At 35.9% G+C, this 20,274-nt stretch overlaps 1 long non-coding RNA gene across 1 annotated transcript; it reads right to left on the minus strand.

The window, feature by feature from the left end:
* Positions 1-783: 783 nt before the first annotated feature.
* LOC135578837 (uncharacterized) lies at positions 784-10,971 on the minus strand. The gene is made up of 3 exons (XR_010470974.1): positions 10,899-10,971; positions 5,206-5,278; positions 784-2,349 (listed from the first exon to the last, which is right to left on the minus strand). It is a non-coding gene; the product is annotated as an uncharacterized LOC135578837 (long non-coding RNA).
* Positions 10,972-20,274: the final 9,303 nt, after the last annotated feature.

A 20,274-nucleotide genomic window follows, 5' to 3' on the forward strand; every position in this document is an offset into this window, starting at 1 on the left:
ATACTTCGGCAAAGTTGATGCGACAAAAATATTTTACTTCAGCTGCCCAAGCCAAATGATTTATGAAAGATTTTTTGACAAAAATCAATTTCTTTTTTGTTTTAAACTTCTATTCAGAACTGTCTCAGCTTGGCAGTTGTTAGCGTTGGCATTTCTCCAGCTGTCAAATATCACTAAAACTGAAACCTTTGGCTTAGATTTTGCCCCTTACATTTAATAAAGGTCTTAAGAAGTAATTAAATTTGCACTGAAACAGGAAGAAGGCATTATTTGCAAATTAAAAAAAAAAAAAAAAAAAAAAAAGAAGAAGAACATTTAAAAGCCATTTTAAAAAAATTACATTATTGGTCAACTAGGGTAGAATTATAGTTTGATTAACAAATAAGATCTCCACAAAGGTTTTGCCTCAGGGCACAGCCACCTGGCATGGACAAGGACTACCCATGGCTCATCATCCTTTGGACTAGCACAGTCCAAGGATGTTACCTTCTATAACAGCCCTTTTATTTGATCCTTTCTGTACAATTATTTCATATACTGCATGACTTAGTCCTCCAGGACACCTGAGGCATAGACACAAAGCAAGGCATAAGTAACTTAAATTGCACTAGCACTCATTGACTTTCCTAAGAGCTCATCAACCTCTCTTCCTGCAGCATGTCCAGACTTCTGTGTAATACAGCTGCATAAATCTGGGCATCCCCAACATGTGATAAGTGCCCATCCACCCATATAGCTAAAAGAGTATGTACATTGAAACAGATTATGGAAGCTGCATGTCAGTCATGGGATAGGGGGCTGCTGCAGCTCCATGATGGTCATACTTTTTATTATTGGGCAGAGGAAGGGTGAAGATTTATGGCTCCTGGGTACCTCCTTATGAGATATGGCATCCATCTGCTTGAAAGGTCAGACACTCCCACAGTACAGGATTTGAGTAGAACTTTGCAGACAGAATGAAAGAAGGTAGGCATTTCCTTCCATTTTCTTATTTTTTTGACAGCCACATCCTGCTCCTTGGTGTTAAGACTTTAAGGGAATTAGTATCTCATCTGCAGTATATGCACATTCATCAATAATAACACAGTTAAGTCTAAGTTAAACCACTGAAATCAATGGAGTTAGGGTGGATTTATACCACCCAGTTTGCAAACAGAATCTAGTCCTTAGATTGCTTACTATGCTATTTATATACTGTGACCTATTTTAGTAGTTATCTTTGGAGAGGAAGGTTTAAGTAAAGATCATGGTAAAAAAAATGTCTCATTTACATACTTCACACACCATTTCATTTATTAAACAGCCATATAGATGTGTATTTAATTGAATAAGTATTGTGTTAATGAATTAAAAAATCATGTAAATATTCTTATAGTTTAACAAAAATTTTATTAGGTTGTAGCTGGAGCTTTCAGAAGGGGTTTGGAGATTTTTCTGTTGTATTCAGATTTGAGCTTGCCTTACCTAGATGACTGCCCTCTAACTTAATTTGTCTATTTTATTTGTAAGGTGAGAGGCTTCAGGTAACTTTGAATATATATATTCAAACAAGACATTATAAAAACTTGCTCACACCTATGTCAAGATATGTTGAATAAACCATTATAAAACATTAAAAGCTGAATCCATATTAAAAGGAGTACCTGCAGAAAGAGCTAGTTCTAAGTAAACCAAAAGCATTAAAAGCAATTCATAAGAAATTACAATTATTATACAGGGCATTTTAAAAGGATGGACCCGATTTCAAATCAGTGTATTTCACGATAGCTTTGTGTTACAATTACACAAAAATTTACATCTAGCAGTAATCTAACATGTAGTGGTAATCATTTGAAACTCTGTGCCCTGTGCTCTTGCAAGTGGTAGAAGTTTCATTCATAGTCAGTTTGTGGTTGCAGGGATACAATGATTTCAAGTTGGGTCCATCTTTCTGAAGCACCCTGTACTGTTACGAATAGTTCTAAACAAAAACCACTCCGAACAAAGTGAGGTAAGATTAAATGCAAGAACACCTCAGCATTGCATCTGCATAACCAAGAGGGAAATCAAGTAGGATTTTTGGTTTGGTTGCTTTGAAAATGAAGACTGGCTTCACACTTTGTGTTATGTTACAGAAAAAAAAAAAAAAAAAAAAAAAAAAAAAAGTACACTTTAATCCTATTTTAATCCTGTTTTAAACAGGATCTGTGAATAATCTCTGGACTCATCCATCCATGTCGGAACTAAATCTTACGACTCCTTCCAAAATAGCCCAGATGACACCAGCGAAGTCTCCAGGTCTGTATTCTGTATTTCACATAACTGCTTCAGTCCAGCTGTAGTTTTCTCCACTCTAGTCCTTCCACAGCCCTGTTAACAGAATGGCCTCTCAGCAACTAGTTCTGGTCAAGCTGAGAAAAGACTGAGAGAGCTGGGTCTCTTTAGTTTGGAGGAGACTGAGGGGTGACCTTATTAATGTTTACAAATATACAAAGGGTGAGTGTCACAAGGATGAAGCCAGGCTCTTCTCGGTGACAAACAATGGTAGAACAAGGGGTAATGGGTTTAAGCTGGAACATAAGAGGTTCCACTTAAACTTGAGAAGAAACTTCTTCTCAGTGAGGGTGACAGAGCACTGGAACAGGCTGCCCAGGGAGGTTGTGGAGTCTCCTACTCTGGAGACATTCAAAACCCGCCTGGACACATTCCTGTGTAGCCTCTTCTAGGTGTTCCTGCTCCGGCAGGGGAATTGGACTAGATGATTTTTCAAGGTGCCTTCCAATCCCTAGCATTCTATGATTCTATGATAAGCTACCATTTCCAAAAGCAAATAGAAATGAAGATGTTTGGATTTTTTTTACATTAATATTTATCGTATCTTGTTTCTCCATGTAACCTGCTCTAGTATCTGATTTTGTCACTGCACACATCTCTAGCAGGCTCCTTCCTGTTGTGTCTGCTATACTATTCTCCAGAAAAAAACATTAGCACATAAAAATCTTGTTGATACTCAAATGCTCTTTTTGCCCATCACTACATTCATTTTCTTACTAGGATTAAAACATTTATCAGAATTTGTTAGAGCTAACTGTATTTGACTGAGTTATGTTTAGAAGCAGAAAGTTTGATCCAGACATCATTCTTCATAGTACATCTGCTAGCTCTTCTAAAAGATTTTAAATATATATGCTTTTCACATTTTAAAGAGTGTTTTCAGTTTATTCTTCCTTCTGCCAGCATATATAATGGTCAAGAGATGTTTACAATGTCCTTACTGGAACTAGAAAGCCATCTCATGCTTCTTTATTCTCTGGCTTAGTAAAATGCTCTAAATCTTTTATATAATTTTCATTACTTTGAAGGAGAGCTCCATTTTTAAATCTTTTACACAAAAATTCTAAGAGATCTTTTTTAATCTGCCTTCTTTCCTTCTGGTAGTACTCATACTAAAAATTCTCTTTGTTCTTTGCTAAGTGATTTCTGCATTACAATGAGGCATGAACAGTCAGAGTTTATATATTGTCGGAAAACAATAGAAGTAAAGTTTACAGAATATTGCTCAAATTTCGGGATTTGATTGTTTTAAAAAAAGATGGAAAATTAAAATGACCTGAAAAAAAAATTATTTCAGTGTAAGGAAAATAAGAGGTAACTAAAAAAAGTGCATATGGGCCTAGTTTTAATTCTAGAAGCTTTCCTTTATAAAATAAACAATTGAAAAAATATATATTTCTGTAAATGGGAATCAAGGATTGTCATCATGTTATGAATAGGCTTACTTAATATTTTTTCTCACCACTGCTGCAAATATGAATGCAACTCACAATCAATGATTGTTCTTCCAGACTGCCCCCTGGTTGTTGTTTTTTGGGAGGCAGGGTTGGAGAGAGGATTTGTTTATTTTTTTAACCCATCAAACAGGATATACTGGACAGATATAATCCAAACATTTTTATCTGCTTATAATTCCTCTCCTTTTGTTGTTATTATGAAAAAAAATCTCTGTTCTCAAAATATTTTTGTGGTGTGTTGTGTGTATAGGTGTGGGATCTCTTACTATAGCTCTAGTCATGAAGAAAAGTGCAAGAGCTTCAATTCAGACTGATCACTTTTGTAATGACTACTCTCTAATATTGTGTAATTGCCTGTGAAGATGCAAACAAGCCTACAATCCGTAATAATTAGCTTAAGATAACTGGCTGAGGTTTAGGCAAATCATCTTATATGAGGATTTCTAGTTACTTTGCACAGTAGAAGGAGAAAATTAGGAGGGATATTCTGTGAATGCAGCAAAAAGGATAGTTTTGTTTATTAAGAATTTCTCTTTCCAGCACACCTTCTGGCTTTTCCTGTATGCTATGGATGGTATCTATAAGGACATACGAGACGTATTCAACATCTACATGTTGAAATTCATATTTCCAGGCCAGGTCTGAGACAAAATTTGCAAGGAGAAAAAGAAACTACTGAGAAAGACACAAGAAAGACAATAAGAACTAAAGCCCTCCTGCCTCTCTGCTTAGTGTCAGTCAAAGAATAAAGATCTGTAGGCTGAGAAGTTTCCTACGTTTTTTTTTAGGGCAATGAAGCACTTTCATTTCTGTCTGCTTTTAACAGGATTCTTCAAGTGATACCAGTGCATTTAGCATCACAAGTGTCTGCTGTGTTCCAGTTGATGAACTAGTTAAAGGTGGGAGCACACTACTGTTTATCAATTCACTTGAGCAGACACTTCTCAGAGTTAGCAATTGGTGCTGTTTTTACATTGCACCTAGAAATGAATACCAAAACAGTGACTTTGCTGCATGAAAATAGGTCACAGTGGAAGCATATACTGACTAGAAGGTGACACAACAGTTATGTGCTACATACAGGGCTGTAATTTATTCTGTAATTAGAAACTTATCTCACACTATGAAATAACACAGTAATATAGAATGAACAAAACAACAACAACAAAGCTCAGATAAAGCCTAGACAGTATTGTCTCTATTTCTGGTTAACAGAAAAATGTAGGATCCTTTTAGTGCTGTTATATCCCCTCCAGCCTGCCTCCAGCAAATGAGCATATACATATCTAGATGAGATCAAGAAGTACACCCTCCAACTTGTGGTTTGTGCAGAAAGATCATGCAAGAAAAAAAAAAAAAATTGGTAGAGTGTGAAACAAATGATGGCTATATTAATTTCTCTCCTTAATGTCATTACTGTGGACAATAATATTACCTATATGGAGTTTTATGTTTCCCACCAATGTCATTATTCCAGTCTTGAACATTCCAGTAGTTATTCTGCTTGGCTGCAAAGAAGAGAAAATGGACAGAAAGAGTTACAGGAACAGCAGCGCTTCTAAAGAATTTGTGCTCTTCTGGAATGTGTGCGTGCATGTGTGTTTATATTTCTACATATATACTTTATTTCAACATTTATTTAAGGTTGCTGCAAAAATTTCAGTGAAACTTTTGCCTTGTAAACATTGACATTAGAAAATATGTTAACCACCTTATAATTGTGAAATAAATCTCAGTAATGGCTGGCAGTCATGTTTAAAATCTCGTTAGATGCCTAGGATTGAGAGTCGTTATTGAGAATCTCTCAGAAGTTCATTAACGATTTTAGATAAATAATTAATTTTCTTTCAAGCTCCTTAAATTGCTGCAGCCAGGTATATCCATGTACACCACAACAGGTATCCATGTTACATTTTGGTTTAAACAACACAGTTGAAAAAGTAGCCACACTCTGCCTTCTTCACAAATATATGTAAATTAAAGTATGGTTTGAGAAGCCACATGGGTGTCTTTTAAACTGGTAAAAACTGTGACTCTTTTCAGAAATCGTTTATTTGGAAAGGCAGAGGAGTGACCTTTCAGTATGTTTGGATGAAGCAGACAACCTTTATTCCATTTTTTAAAATAAATTATTTTGCAAGTGCCTGTAAAATTAGTGTCAAAACTGGTTCTACTAAGATTAATGCTAAAATATCCAACAGATTAATACAGCTGGATTTCACTCATCACTTAAAATATTCACTATTTATATATTAAATTATATATGAATCTTCAAAAAAATAAAATTATATCCAACAGTGAAATGTCTTTCAGTTTGTCTCCCTACCATCTGAAGAAAAGAATGCACTGACTAAACATTATGGGGCTGATTTCCAGAAGGCTACCCAAGAGAGACTTGGAATGAGCACTTGGTTCTGCTCAGTTTTCTCTTGAAGTAAACATTTAAGAATCTATGAAACACACAAAATTTCCATTTCCCTGACCATTCCAAATCACAATTCAATATGCATCAACTGGGCTTCTGTCAACATAATTGGCTACAGCAGTCAGATTTTCAGAAGAGCTTAGCTTCAGCTTTGCTACCAAAACAAACAAGATTATCAGAACAAGCTCTGCTTACAAGATGCTGACCTCTTTGAAAAAAGTCTGTGCACAAGTGTCATGGTTGGAGTGGCTTGCTGCTGGTCTATTCTGAACATCTGACCTTCTTCTAAGTACCAAAGTGGTGCCGAATCTGCTTTAGAAAGCCCATTCCCCAACTGTCTCTTCACCCTGTAAAAATCCACTCTGTTGCAACTGTAGGATTAGCAGAATAAAATATGGTATGGAATGGATACCATATGTAGAACAACCATTTCACTTTTACCAGTTGTTCCTGCTGCTCACTGCTCCATCCCACGGGAATATTTGTTTTCGTTATTAAAGAGCATAAAAAACCCCAGAAATTACCTTCTGAGCTAACTCATCTGTTCTTACAAATTTCTCAAGATGGACTCAGCCTAAAGAAAGAGCTTTTAGATGCTGATATAAATTCACACCTGGATGGATTTTGTATTGATTGCCAACATCCATGTGAAAACATGTACTTCTTTGGGCCTGAAGAAAAGATTTTCTAAAAATAGACATCCAGTTGCCTAGTGGGCATTGAATTCAGAGTGATGGCACAGAGGAGCCAGTTTGGCTGTAGTTTCCCTTTTGACTTGCTTGCTTATGATATACAGTGACTTCTACAGGTATTCCATCGTCTATCCCTCTAAGAACTATCTAAATACAGTTATATTAATAAATTTAGGGCATATTTAGATCAAATTAAGTGTTCCATAGCGAGACTTGTTTTGTCACTGATTGTGATCAACATGAACACTAAGCTAAAGGGATTGCTCCCAGGAACAAAGAAAAATTTGAATTTTATAAGCGTCCTTTGTGGTCTCTTAAGAAAGGGAGATCTGAGGATTTTGCAGAACCGTATGCCCTTTTCATTTATTACCATACCCCAGAGGGAGAAAGAAGGTAGAACAGAAAGAATACAAGCACTGATTTACAGATAGAATTTGTTTAGAGTTTAGTGGGAGAAGCCTATTCACAAATTACAAAGACCATCAGCATATTAATTTAATAAAGCTATGGCCTCCCTGTGTCTATCTCTAGCCATCAGCATTTCCAGATCAATTCAATGATGACACAATGAAACTTCTGGTGTGATACTCTCTGTAAACACACATGTAAATGAAACTTGCATTTGGGATGATAGACAGTTGTAGTTCAGTCATACCCAAATGACCATACTCAATATAAGCAAGTAGACTAAATGCAAGACTGTCCGAACATGAAGATCTCAAAGTCCTTCTTGAATATGTGAAATACACTATGGTTGTATGCTAGATTTATACTAAAAAAGAAAGGTAAGAAATAGGTCCCGAAAGGCAATCTGGTGGGGAAGAAGGCCTGAATATCCAATCCCTACCATTTTGTGATTCTGTGATCCTGAGGGTCTCTTCCAACCAAAATGATTCTGTGATTCTATGACTCCATGATTCCAGGTAAGAGCAACTGGAATATCTGGTTGTGAGTCAGTGCATTGATTTTTTTTTTTTTTTTTTTTTTTTTTTTTTTTTTATTTTTTTTATTTTCCCCCCAAGTAAAGGCCTCTTTGTTTAAAGCTAATTATAACTTGGGATGTATGCCAGTACATTTTACAGTATAAAATAATAGTAATGTTTTATACAAGTAAAAAAAAGGAGTGGTGGAGACTTGGAAATAATTATTACAGCCATTTACTTTGCTGCGGCTCAATTTAACTAGATAGTATGTAATACAAATGTACACTGTGTTTTTCCAGGCAAGATGCTATGGAAGAATTAAACAAACCAGAGATCAAGAAGGGAAAGAGAATAAGGTAACTAATGGGAATAAACTTTGTGGAGTCTGAGCATGTGCAGAATGCAAAAGAGTTTTGTCTCTGTCCATTAAGACTATGTTACATTTGCTGGAAAACACAACTTCAAGAAGCAGCATTTGAAACTTTGGATGCAATTTGTCATCTTCTTTGTGGCTGACACAAACAGATTTAGTAAGCTTTTAGATGCTGTACTATTTTCTTAACATGTTTTGCTTTGACTTGTTACCTATTTAAAAACAATTAAATACAACTAAAAATGAAATGTAGTATTTGACTGTGTATTAAAGCAAAACAAGCCACTCAGTCTGAAATCAACACATGCTTAGGGGCTCTGTTTAGTTTCATGGAAAAGAAAAATAAATATCAATTTTATTTGAGTTTGTCCCTTAATATTTTTGGTTTGGTTTCTCAGAGGAAAATAAAATAAAATAAAATAAAATAAAATAAAATAAAATAAAATAAAATAAAATAAAATAAAATAAAATAAAATAAAATAAAATAAAATAAAATAAAATAAAATAAAAATAAAAATAAAATAGCTGCAATTGTTCACAGCACTGTACTCCTGCCACAAATTGCTAGGCCATTAATGGTCTGTCAGAGAGGAGATGCTGGTAGAGAAATCATTCTTTCTCAAGTGTTCTTTTAAGAAGCTATTCCTGAACCTTCATTTATGCTCATTTCTTTTTCATATATTGTTTTAAAGGTTTTGCTGTTGTTGCCCATGACAGCAGCATGCAATAAATTAGTGCAGTAGCATAAAATCTGCTAGCTTTTTACTATTATTTATTACATTATAGCACAGAGGAAAAGCTGGAGCTTCATACCTGCTAGGAGTAATAGTGACAAACCAGGCAAATAGAAACAAATAAGTGTAAATAACTGCAAGTAACTTGCACTGTGCTGGGTGAAATCACGTTGCTCCTGAGATCATGACCCTTTTGCCACCTTTGCCATCAACTGCAGTGGGCTGGGAAGTGCCCACCCTTACATCCTGTAAGGAATTCCCCAGCCAAGTCAATCGTAACACAGAGATTATGAGACAAACCATATCTTGTTTAGTGACATAAATCCCAGTTCAGCTTTTACAACTGTCCTAATGTTGTTATCAAAGGAGTAACCTAATATTGTCAACCCAGTGTAACAAGGTGATAAGAGCTTATAAAGGGAAGTATTCATCACGGTCAGGTTAACACACACTTTCTGTGGCCAGTGAAACAAAACTGACCCCTGTTGAGGGGACCCAAACTAATCTTCTCTCCTGAATCATCTGGAGGAAAAAAGAAAAAGCAGCAGAGTCTCACCTACTCCTGGACTATCCTCCGTATTTCTTTCCCCCAAAACTCACCGATATGGTAGAGAGTATCTAGAGGATATCTGCACTGCTGGGTGGGGACCAATGAAGGCTGTTATAAATTTCGTACAGATTAACTACTTCAGTAAAAATAATAAAAAAGTAACCTACACATAAAAATACCTATAAACCTCTCAGAAGGTACAGCAGAAGACAAAAAGCAAAATAAAGGAGATATAAACATAATAAAGAAAGGACAACTTCAGCCTGTCCAAATATTCCTTTACCAGGGTGTTCATTAAGTGACTATTCTGGCTATTTTGTCACTCATTCCCTCTCTTTTTCCCACTCCCTTCTTTGTTGTGACTGTTCTCATTGTCTCAGAGTGGAGAAGAATTTCAAATGAAGGAGTTACAATTTCAATAATACATCAAACATAATCTCAACACATTCAAAAGTGATGGAACCCATAGCAAATTACATGTTGCGAATCCTCATCAGCTGAAGCTATTACTCCATTTCTTCAAGCCATTTTAAAAGAGCCAAGAAACTGATGCTATTTACATCATGTATATAAATAACATGTATCTCATATTTATATAAAAAGTGTGAGATGGGTGAACATTTCTGCAAGTGTTCATTTGAATTTTAACTCGAATTCACATTAGCAGTGATTGCACAATGGAGACGGTGATTGTACCCAACCCCTTTTGAATTTTCTCCCCTTAGGATTTCAATGAGTCTCTGCTTTTTGCATGAGCTTTCTCAGAGGCAGAGGCTTGTGATGACAAATGCAGTATTTGAAGAGAATGATATTTCAAAAAATAATTTCAGGAGTGCTTGGAAAACACAGCCATCTAAAGACAAACTCATTGTATTATGAAGAGTGAGAAGGGAAAATAGAAAAAGAAGAGTGAGAAAATATTTTCTGGTATTTCTTTTGGAGGTTGTTTTGATTTCATTTACAATGTACATACAAGCATTGTAAAACTTAAAACCATGTTTAATAGATTTCAGAAACATTATGAGAGCCAATAAACATTTTGTCAGTAAAGCATTTTTATCCTTTAGAAAGAGAGAGATGTCAGATCATGTTTTTCTTTTTATGCACGTTAGTACTACCAGTTAAAGATAAGTATTTTTGCAAGAAACTGCAGTTAATCATGTAAGTATATAATGGTAGATTATACAGCACAGTGGGCTTAGTAGACGACAGTGCTTCATTTTACAAGTGGGTAACATTTCCAAAATCCCACACAGGAGAAAACAATGAAACAATGAGCCACCCACACAAGGCACTGAAGTGCCTTGCAGAAAAGAGGTTTAGTTTGCTAATGAAAGCTTTATAACCAATAAATCTAATTTGCCTGATATTATTTTACATGGTGTAGGGGACGATTAATCACAGGATGACCTTATTCCCAAAATTCCTTACCAGAGCCTTCAAGGCCAGCGAAGTAGCCCATCAGAGGAAGGATGTGAACATGGATTTCATCTGTGAAGACTCTAGAAGTAGAAGAGAAAAAACACTGAAAAGCTGCACTCATTCATTCAGAAAGTGAAAACAACACATACTCTGCTGATGTCTGGAAGCGTGGCTGGAACTCCAAATACTAATTTTAATTTTTTATTTATTCAGTCTGTAGAATAAACAATAACACTTAGAAATTAATAGTACCTATGAACAACATGTATATTTAAGAAAGTGATAAGCCATCCTGAGAAACTTTAGAATTATAAAGAGGAGTTTAAACCGACCATGTTATTCACCATAGCTATTTAAAGTTCCATTATACAATGCCATGTCATGGCAGGTTAGTATCGCTCACCAGAAATATCATGCAGAGAGCCACCCCCAAATCCCAACTGGATCAAAAAATCAGCATGACTGGGCTACTTTTGTACATTTGTGTGTGCTTCATGGTTTGGAAGCAGCTTTCAAATTTCTATCTTCTGACATGCTTTTTACTAAAAACTCAGTTAAGATTAGCTAGGACTCTTGTGAATCAAAAACATAATGGATGAAAGACATAAATTTTGTGACTTCCCAAAACATTTCCATGCTTTCCAAACCTACTACAAATCAATCCTACTATTAATCAATGACGTTTCATACCCACTTGACATACAGAAGCATTCTTACTCGTGTTAAACAGTCAGGAGTCTGAACCCTGAGCCCCAGAAAGTTAAAAGCTGGTAGTACAACTGTGGCTAATATTTTGGTGTTGCAATTTACATTTAATTTGGACTGATTTTTCAGAGCTAGAGAGATCTGCTGGCCCATGATGGACAACTGAATAATAGGCAAATAAATTTTTTTTTGCAAACATCAGCCTTAAAGAACTTCTCTGCAGAAAAAACAGCACATCATAAAAGCAGAGCAAGGAAAAGTCATTTCTAGTCCTGCAGCTCAGCCCCAAGGCAACCTTTTTGCTAATATACATATGGCAAAAGCAGATTTCTGTAATTTTTTTTACAGTTTGTATGCATAATATAACCATGGAGATGGCTTTGTACTTTAATTTACATTTGCCCCTGTGTGACACTAGCTGAAAATAGCATTGAATCTCTGGCATTACAGATCTGAAGGCAAGGCTGCAATGTAGCATGGCCCTGGAGCCACTAGTTGTTTGGCTCTGGATGTTAAAGGAGGTTGTGGGGAAAAACAGGAAAAAAGAAAATTTAAAAAAATAAATAAAATAACTTTGCATACACGCTGTTCCCCTAGTGCATGAAGGCAGAAGAAACTTTAGCTGTGCCCAGAAAAGAGAAGGACACAAGACTGAAATGAACTTGATAGTGTTAGCCCAAAACAGCAGCAATTCCAAGTAGCGGAACAGGCTCTGAGGGCTCTTTGCAAATGAAAATTGGTGATTGGCACTGAGCCACTCTTGTAATGAGTCAGTGCTGAAGTCGCTACTACAGCCAGCGCTTTGCCATTCTTGAGTAATAAGCTCTGTTTGGGAAATGTCAGCTCAATTTATTATACATAGATTAAATTTGATTTTCTACTACATTGACAAATTATGTACAGAGAGGTTTAAGAAAACCTCCTTTGCTGTTAACGTACATTTGTTCATATTTTTTATACCTGCAGTTCAAAAAAGGCTGAGGGTCATAAGAATTGTTGAATTATTACTAGTGGAATTTGTAAAATAAGACTAACAACAGTCCAAAAACATATAGGAGCACTTGATTTCCATTGCATTAGGAAAAATATCTAAACACTTAAATACTCTAATGTTTAAAAAGCAACTCAGAGAAAACAAAGTTGGAGTTTATATGCAGATTGTATAAAAAAGTTCCTGTTTAAAATATCCCAACATTAGGCAAGATTTGTGTGCTCAGCTAAAATGCAAAGCAGCCAATAGGTCATTTACTTATCTTCTAACACACTACAAATAAGGTATAAATAAATTAAATTAACTTTCTTAATAGCCAAGGTAACATGAGAAGCAAAACAGTTACTTTTTTGAGTGTCATTTCACAGGAAAGGAACATTTCTGACAGATTGTCTACAAGACACTGAATTCACCTAAGTATGCTGACTGCTATATTGTACTACATGCCACTTTCGACTTGTGAGTGGGGTAGCAGCTTTCCTCCTCTCCCTGTCCAAATCTTCAGTGTTAGGAAACTTAAAAAATATTCCATTTGCATAAACTTTCTTGTTAGATTTTTGCTGGTTTTCCAGTAGGATAGTGCTTCTTGTTTGTGTCTACTTGCATATTTGTCACCCTCAATAAATATTGAGCCCACTGACTGATTTGAACAGAATTTGAAAGATCAAGATCAGAAAAATAGGTTGGATCCTAACAACTTTTTAAAAATAGAGAAACTCTGGAAATACATGAGAAGGCAACCCCTCATAACTGTTTCCACTACGGGAAAGCTCCAGGGAGACTACACTTTCTTAGACAACAAAATCAATCAGAAAAAAATCAAAGCCAGGGGAAATCAGATTCCATTTGTTTTTACAGTTATGGAAACACTGTTAATTAAATATCATGGTCTGCACGATGAGAAAGAATTTCTACAGAGAAGTGTTGTTTTCCAGGCTAAAGACATAGCCTTGGTACATTTTCTTACACTAATGTAACATGTAAAGGTCTCATACAGCTCCTTATACACCAGCTATACATTTCCAGTCTTGTGCTTTAGGAAATCAGGATCACATTTAGCATCAGATGAACCAGCATTTTGAAGGGAGCAGGGGAGATCATCCACTGTAAAGTCCTAGCCAGATTAATATTCACTTTGTGTCTTTTCAGAAGTGCAAAATAATCCTATTAAACTAAACACCACACACTCTGGTTTTCTTGGCAGGAGTCTCGACAGGCTGCCTGATGCTCCTCTAGCTGTGCCTCGTGGCCACAGACCCACAAAGCTAGTGGCATTTCATAGGTGAATCCCCAAATTTAAGAATGTGTGCTTGGACAGCTGAAATGAAAACAAAAATTTTCACGAAGAGAGAATATTTTAGTGGTACTTTGGGGCAATGAAGCAGCTGCACAGAAGTTCTATAATCCTGCGTAGTCTGTGGAAGAATACAGAAAAATAAGCTCTAAAAGAGATGGACAAGACCCTATGTTTAAACTGAAGGTAAACGAATGCAATAAGAATGTGTGTGGGAGGTTTTGTTCCTTTCTTCCTTTGTCTTTTTCTTTTTTTTCTTCCCCTTTCCTTTTAATGTAGCTTTCTGGAGAGACTCACCAGCACAGGACAAGAAGAGTCTCGAGTCTTAAATGAGGATCTGCATCTCAACTTCGTGGGCAAAAAAGCATTTTTTTCTTGAAAAAGCCAAGCTGTGGCTTTATGGATGACTGTTACCATGAAGCAAGGCACAGAGATGTCCCTTTTATAGAAAATGGAAATTATGAAATGGTGCTGTCCCACAGAAAGACAGACAAAAAGTAGGTTTTGCTCAAAAGAAGAGACTGCTAGGCACGCTTTCAAAGGTAGTTCAAAAGATGACATTACTATCCTTAACAAACAAAAATTATGAAATACAATTTCTGAGCATTTCACAGAATATCAGTATAGCTGAATTTCACTGTTGTAATGAAATCAAGGATGTCTGAAGAAGCTGAAATTATGCATTTATACTACAAGAAAGTAAAAAGTCTTGAAGTCCAAAGCTGAAAGCTTAAGACGAGACTAAAGTACCAGCATCTGGCTGCTTCTGCTTCTTCTTTTAATAGGCAGCAGTTTAATAATGCTTGTTTCCTGCCTTGCTGTTCTCCTAATTTGACAGCAAGACTGAAATGCTAACCATGTTTGGTAGATCTGAGGTTGCATTCCGTGAAAGCAAAAGTAGTAAAAGAAATATGAGAACACAACATTAAATCATTCTTTTTGTGTATTTATCTTCAAGATCTTACCTCATGTTGCATACGATTGCTTTAAGTATTGATTCATCATCCTCTCTCCAATATTAGTGATTCTCAAAATTCAGTCTTTGGTTTCAGCAAAATTCAAGTTCTAGTTTGAAGGCAAAACTGCTTCTTTATTCCCAGGAGAGACACACATCTTCTATAACGCCTGCTCGTAACAGATTTGGGTTTCTTACCAGCACCTTGCTTTTTTCCAATATTATTGGAAGAACTATGCTTTGGTTGTATAACAGAATTTTAAATGTACATTGTACACATTATAAACAGCAACTGAAGTACAGGAACAAACAAAATACACAAATATTTCTCTAAGTCAATGAAAAAATGATACATGAAACATCAGAAAAACATAGTTTGTATTTAACAGAGCACTTTCCCTTTCACCTTCCATCTTCAGCTTTCACTACCTAGAGGGTTTGGGGTTCTTTTGACATACATGGACAGCAACAAAAGAAGGTAGAAAATCGCCTGTGGCCTACTAAAGATAGTCTCTTTTGAGAAGAATATAGAAGACCAGCAGTGGTATTTTCTATTTATTTTGCTTTATTTAGTAGTGTCTGAAGAAGTATTGCTGTAAGCAAATCTACCTCATCCACAGAAAATGTTTACATTCCATAATGAGTATTCACTTGTAGCAGTTCTTAGCCATTTCCAGTCCAAACATATTTGACCATCTAAAATGACATTTCTCCTCCGTAAAATACAAAGATGGGTTAGACTAAATATTTATAGCTACCTTAAGGCATTAATAACACCATCACTTTGTTTACAACATGGATATTTATGAACATTTCTTTTCCTCCTTAGAAGACACTATAAAATATAGTGCTAAATCAAATACTTGAAATAAAAAGTAAGAATATCTACAAGATATCACAGTCCCGTTACCTCCAGAGTCCTTGAGATACAAAGTCAGGAGTGAATCTGTATAATGAGATGTGTGAATCCCACTCAGATATGGTTCAAGTAAGTGCTCCAGGTACTCCAGGAATTACAGTGAGTTTGCTCAGTTTCTCAGCACATGTATTGTAGCTGCTTTCTGGATATACAGAAGTGTTGATAGTAGGACATCTAGAAAATATTCAGTTGTCAAAAACACCAGTGATAGGTAATGGAGCTTAGGTGTCCTTATGAAGTACAGAGTCTATTCCCTATGAAGTGTATGATGCATTTTATGAATATTAAGTATTTTCACCAATAGCATACAATATATGTATAATATCCAATTAGATAGACTCCGAAGAAGAGGCATTTTATTGCAATGAAAAGAATGAATATCATAAGAATATGGGAAGACTATCTTGGGTGACACAAGTGATATTCAGTCCAACTCCTAGAATTCACATTAGGAGCCTTTAAGCCACGTTTTCCTTAATCAACATCAAGAACAGTCTGAATCAGTGTATCAAGAAGAATCAGCTCAACTGCCAGTGCAATTGCCACAGGGAATTGTCTCCATCATTGCAACACAATATATTTGCCTGGGCATATCACACTAACTAGCTATCTCACTACATTTAGCAGAAGAGACTGCCAAATTACTGTTTAATTCAGTGAAGATACAGATCTAAGCAGCCTATTAAGATCTTTACTTTGACTTATGGTCTGATTTAAAGTGACAATTCAAATCTGTTCTTGTAGAATCATAAAATAATGGGGTATTAATAATACAGTTTATGCATTTCATGCCAAGCTAAATTTTAAATGTATGATGAAGATGCAATGAAATATTTAAAAACTAAAGTAGAATGATAAATCAGAATGGAGAAAGGTAACTAAAGCATACAAGTTTTAAACTGTCCTTTTCCTGTGTACATTGGAAAACTTCGTTATGGATAAATGTGACAGAACAGCTGTTTTCTACCCCTTGGTGTTAAACAAGAGCATCCAAACTACGATGGGTCTTTTACACATTTTTTTTATTCTGTGTATTTCAAATGTAGTGCCAAGCACTGCCTCCTTCCTAGATTTGAGAGCAGATGCTGAAATGAAGGCAAGTATTAAAAAGATTACTCAAAAATAGAGATGACACAAGTTTTAAAATACAAGTGCTCCAGAGCTCCTGTGTTGGAATATGAAACTTTCATAAAGCTTCTTATATAGTTAAGCTTTGAAAGAAGGGTAAATTAATGAGTTTCCAAAAAACAGTGGAGGGACAGAAACATAAGAGAGAAATTGAGGGTTGGAAGCCATATTATGATTCAGCTTCTCTTTAGCAACACACATGCAAGTGTGAATGCAAGCAACCTGCAAACACCACTTAAATCCAAGTCTTGATTAGAAACCAAAGCCAGAAGTATTCATTGTGTTAGAACATACTCATTTGGAAATTTTCCCAAGTCTGTTTAGCAATAAGGGAAATTTTCCTGTGATGTCAATAGACAAACAGATCAACATCTAAAATATCCCATAGGCTGGGCTCCCAGTGTAGAAGATTAAACCTAAGAGCATTTATAGGAAGAACAAAGTCCTCAGGGTATCATCAGGGTAGGACTAGTACTGGTCAATAACTATCATCCTTCAAACTTCTGTCATTCTTGAGCCTGACATTGGCTCACATGCCTTAAAGCTATGATTTTACCATTTACGACAGTTCTTCAACAGGAAATTCTAGAAACTGATGAGACACTTCAGCTCCTGAGGGCAGTTCATTCTTTTTCCTCTGAAAAGCATCCAGACAACTGCATCTCCCCTTCCTGATCCTGCTCCGCATTTGAAACTTAATGGGAAATTACATATGAGAAATGAGAATCTTTCATCTGTGAAGAAATACAAATCCTCACACTCGACATCAGTCAGGTTGTGAGCCTTGAACTGAGTCAGCTTTTAAACAGCTCAAATTTTGTTCCATGTTATGTACCATGTGGGGATACTTCTTTAAAACGAGAGCGTGAAGTGAACATACTTATGACTATGGGCCGTGACTTTTATTAAAGCAGAGTAAATACTTAATCCAAAATGAATCTTTAAAATCTATGCAAATGAGATTGTGAAGTCCTTGTTTTACAAGGTAAGCTCCTTTTTTTCAATATTGCAGGCATACACTGTGACTGATGCAAATGTCAGAGCATGAAAGATCTCTTTACAGTGCCCAGATTTAGATACATAAAAATTTTCACCACACTCACTGAATGAAAATCAATTTAATAAATCACTGAAATTCACTCTCAGAAGGCTATGTTTCAAATGTGTCCTGTACAAAGCATCCACACAAAGCTGTACAAATAAACTTTAAATATTCTTGAATCTGCTCTAGTGAGTTTAATAGAATTTATTTATTATATTCTAAAACATTTCAATACACTGATGTTTGCTAGGCCTCTTTTTCCATTCTCTAAACTGGGAAATTTCAGGTCAAGGAAATTTCATGACTGATTTCGCAACACTAATTTATTTCAAACCAAGAAGGTCTTTGAAAATGTATGGTTATGACTTAAAGTGGCAATATCTATGAACCATATGAAAAGCATACTGCGTTAATATCATTCTACAACCCTCTGCTATTTTATTTCTTGTACCTTTATAACAACATTTTTATTATTATTAAAAATGCATTATAGTTAGGTGCAGCAATTGCAAGCATAAAGTGAAATTTTAAAACAACGGTGGAAATCCCAATGCAATGGAAACAAGCTGCATATACAATGCTTTTGTTTAAAATGTGTGTAATGAATAATGCATCATAAAATATTTAGAGGTTGTTGCCTTAAAAAAAAAAAAAAAAAAAAAAAGAAAAAAAAAAGAAAAAAAAAAAGAAAAAGTAGGCTTTCCAGTCTTGTATTTGGCAGTTATTTGTTATGGAAATCTGGACATTGTACTGATAGTCTGTAAAGATTTTGATGACAGAATAAAACCAAAGGAAAAAATTATAGAAAAAAAATCAGTCTAGACTTACATATAATGGGAAGTTCTTACTCCCCATTAGTAGTATAAATAGTTCCCATAAGAATCCTTTGGATAAAAATCAGTCAACTATTAATACTTAAAATCACCTAATTTCTATCTACCTCACACCATGTAATAATATCCCTTTGTAAGTACAAGTTTTTGTGAAGTAAACTTTGCAAATGAGCTATCCTATATCACATGGACAAGCAGGCCAAGCTCTGGACATATAAATGTGTATGTTGCTCATAATCAAGAAACAAATTAGAGGCAGAGGTGAGAAGAGGTTATAGGTGTTCTGCTTCTAATGCCTGGGTTTGTGGTCCTTAATAAACGTAAGTGCATGGCAGCCCGGGATGCAGAGATGAGTACGCTCTACCTAAAAGAGATCTCAAAACTCCCACTCAAAACACACAGTGAAATCCTTCTTAGCTGTGAGAAGGTCAGCAATTTCTGCTGATTTCAGTCCATTGTCACACTTCCTGGAGTCAGGGTGGCCTGGGATGCCAAGTGTTCAAGTGCCTATGCAGAAAGCAAGATTTCCTGCTCCCTATTCAGACTAAGGTGGTCTGAAGTAACACTGGACTTCAAGCAGTATTTCCAAACCAAACTGGGATTTTGCCCAGGAACACTTTGCACAGTGCCGTCTATGCCATCTCTCCATGGCACCTGGAGACTATGTTTGTGTCTTGTCACATCCCATTTATTTGTCCTCCCTTCCTGGTTGTGAGTGCTTTCCTTCAACAGAGATTTGACATTGTCTCTAAGGTTTCTAACTGTCCGTCATTCCAAGTTTGACCTCCAAGTGTTCTTTTTTTCTGCTCTCACATTTAACTCTAATCATTATTTGCATAACTATCAGAAAGCAGAAGTGCAGCATGTTGCAAAGATTCCTTTCACCTTCAATTTGGTCATTTTATTGATGTGCTCAATCTACAGTTTGGGCACAGAAGATTCATGCCAGCCATTCACCTGGAAGTTTGGTTAATGAGGAACCTTCAGCATGACCCAGTCCTCAGAAGTAGTATACATCTCTGAGGTTTAACTGCACTGATACAGATTAGCAGGTATATTCCCCCCTACCAATACAGACAAAGATTGAACAACAAAATAAAGCAGCCATGACATGACGTTTCCCAAGCTGATGAAGTCCATTCTTAGAGCTAGTGATCTAGCAGGAATCACCTGTTTTCTATTTTCTGCATGTTTTAATATATCTATTGCACCCTACAGCAATACAATCTATATGCCTTCTTGAAGACCTCTGCATAGTACTCCATACAACCTAGAAAATTATATTGCCTCCAGCTTTCGTTGAGGGAGTGCCTGGCAGTGAAATTCCTTGTTCTGTTTCCTCCTTCACAGCCACACAAAAGAGAAAAACAATTCCACTAATAAGCTACATGTTATTCTCATAAAAACAACACTGTGCAATGAAAAAAGTTCAATCTAAATAGGCTACAGCAAGGGAGAAGACAAAACCTATCACATATTACATAGCCTCTCTAGAGGGAGTAGCATTGGCAGTCTGCA

Source organism: Columba livia, chromosome 2, assembly GCF_036013475.1.
Source record: "Columba livia isolate bColLiv1 breed racing homer chromosome 2, bColLiv1.pat.W.v2, whole genome shotgun sequence".
NCBI lineage: Eukaryota > Metazoa > Chordata > Aves > Columbiformes > Columbidae > Columba > Columba livia.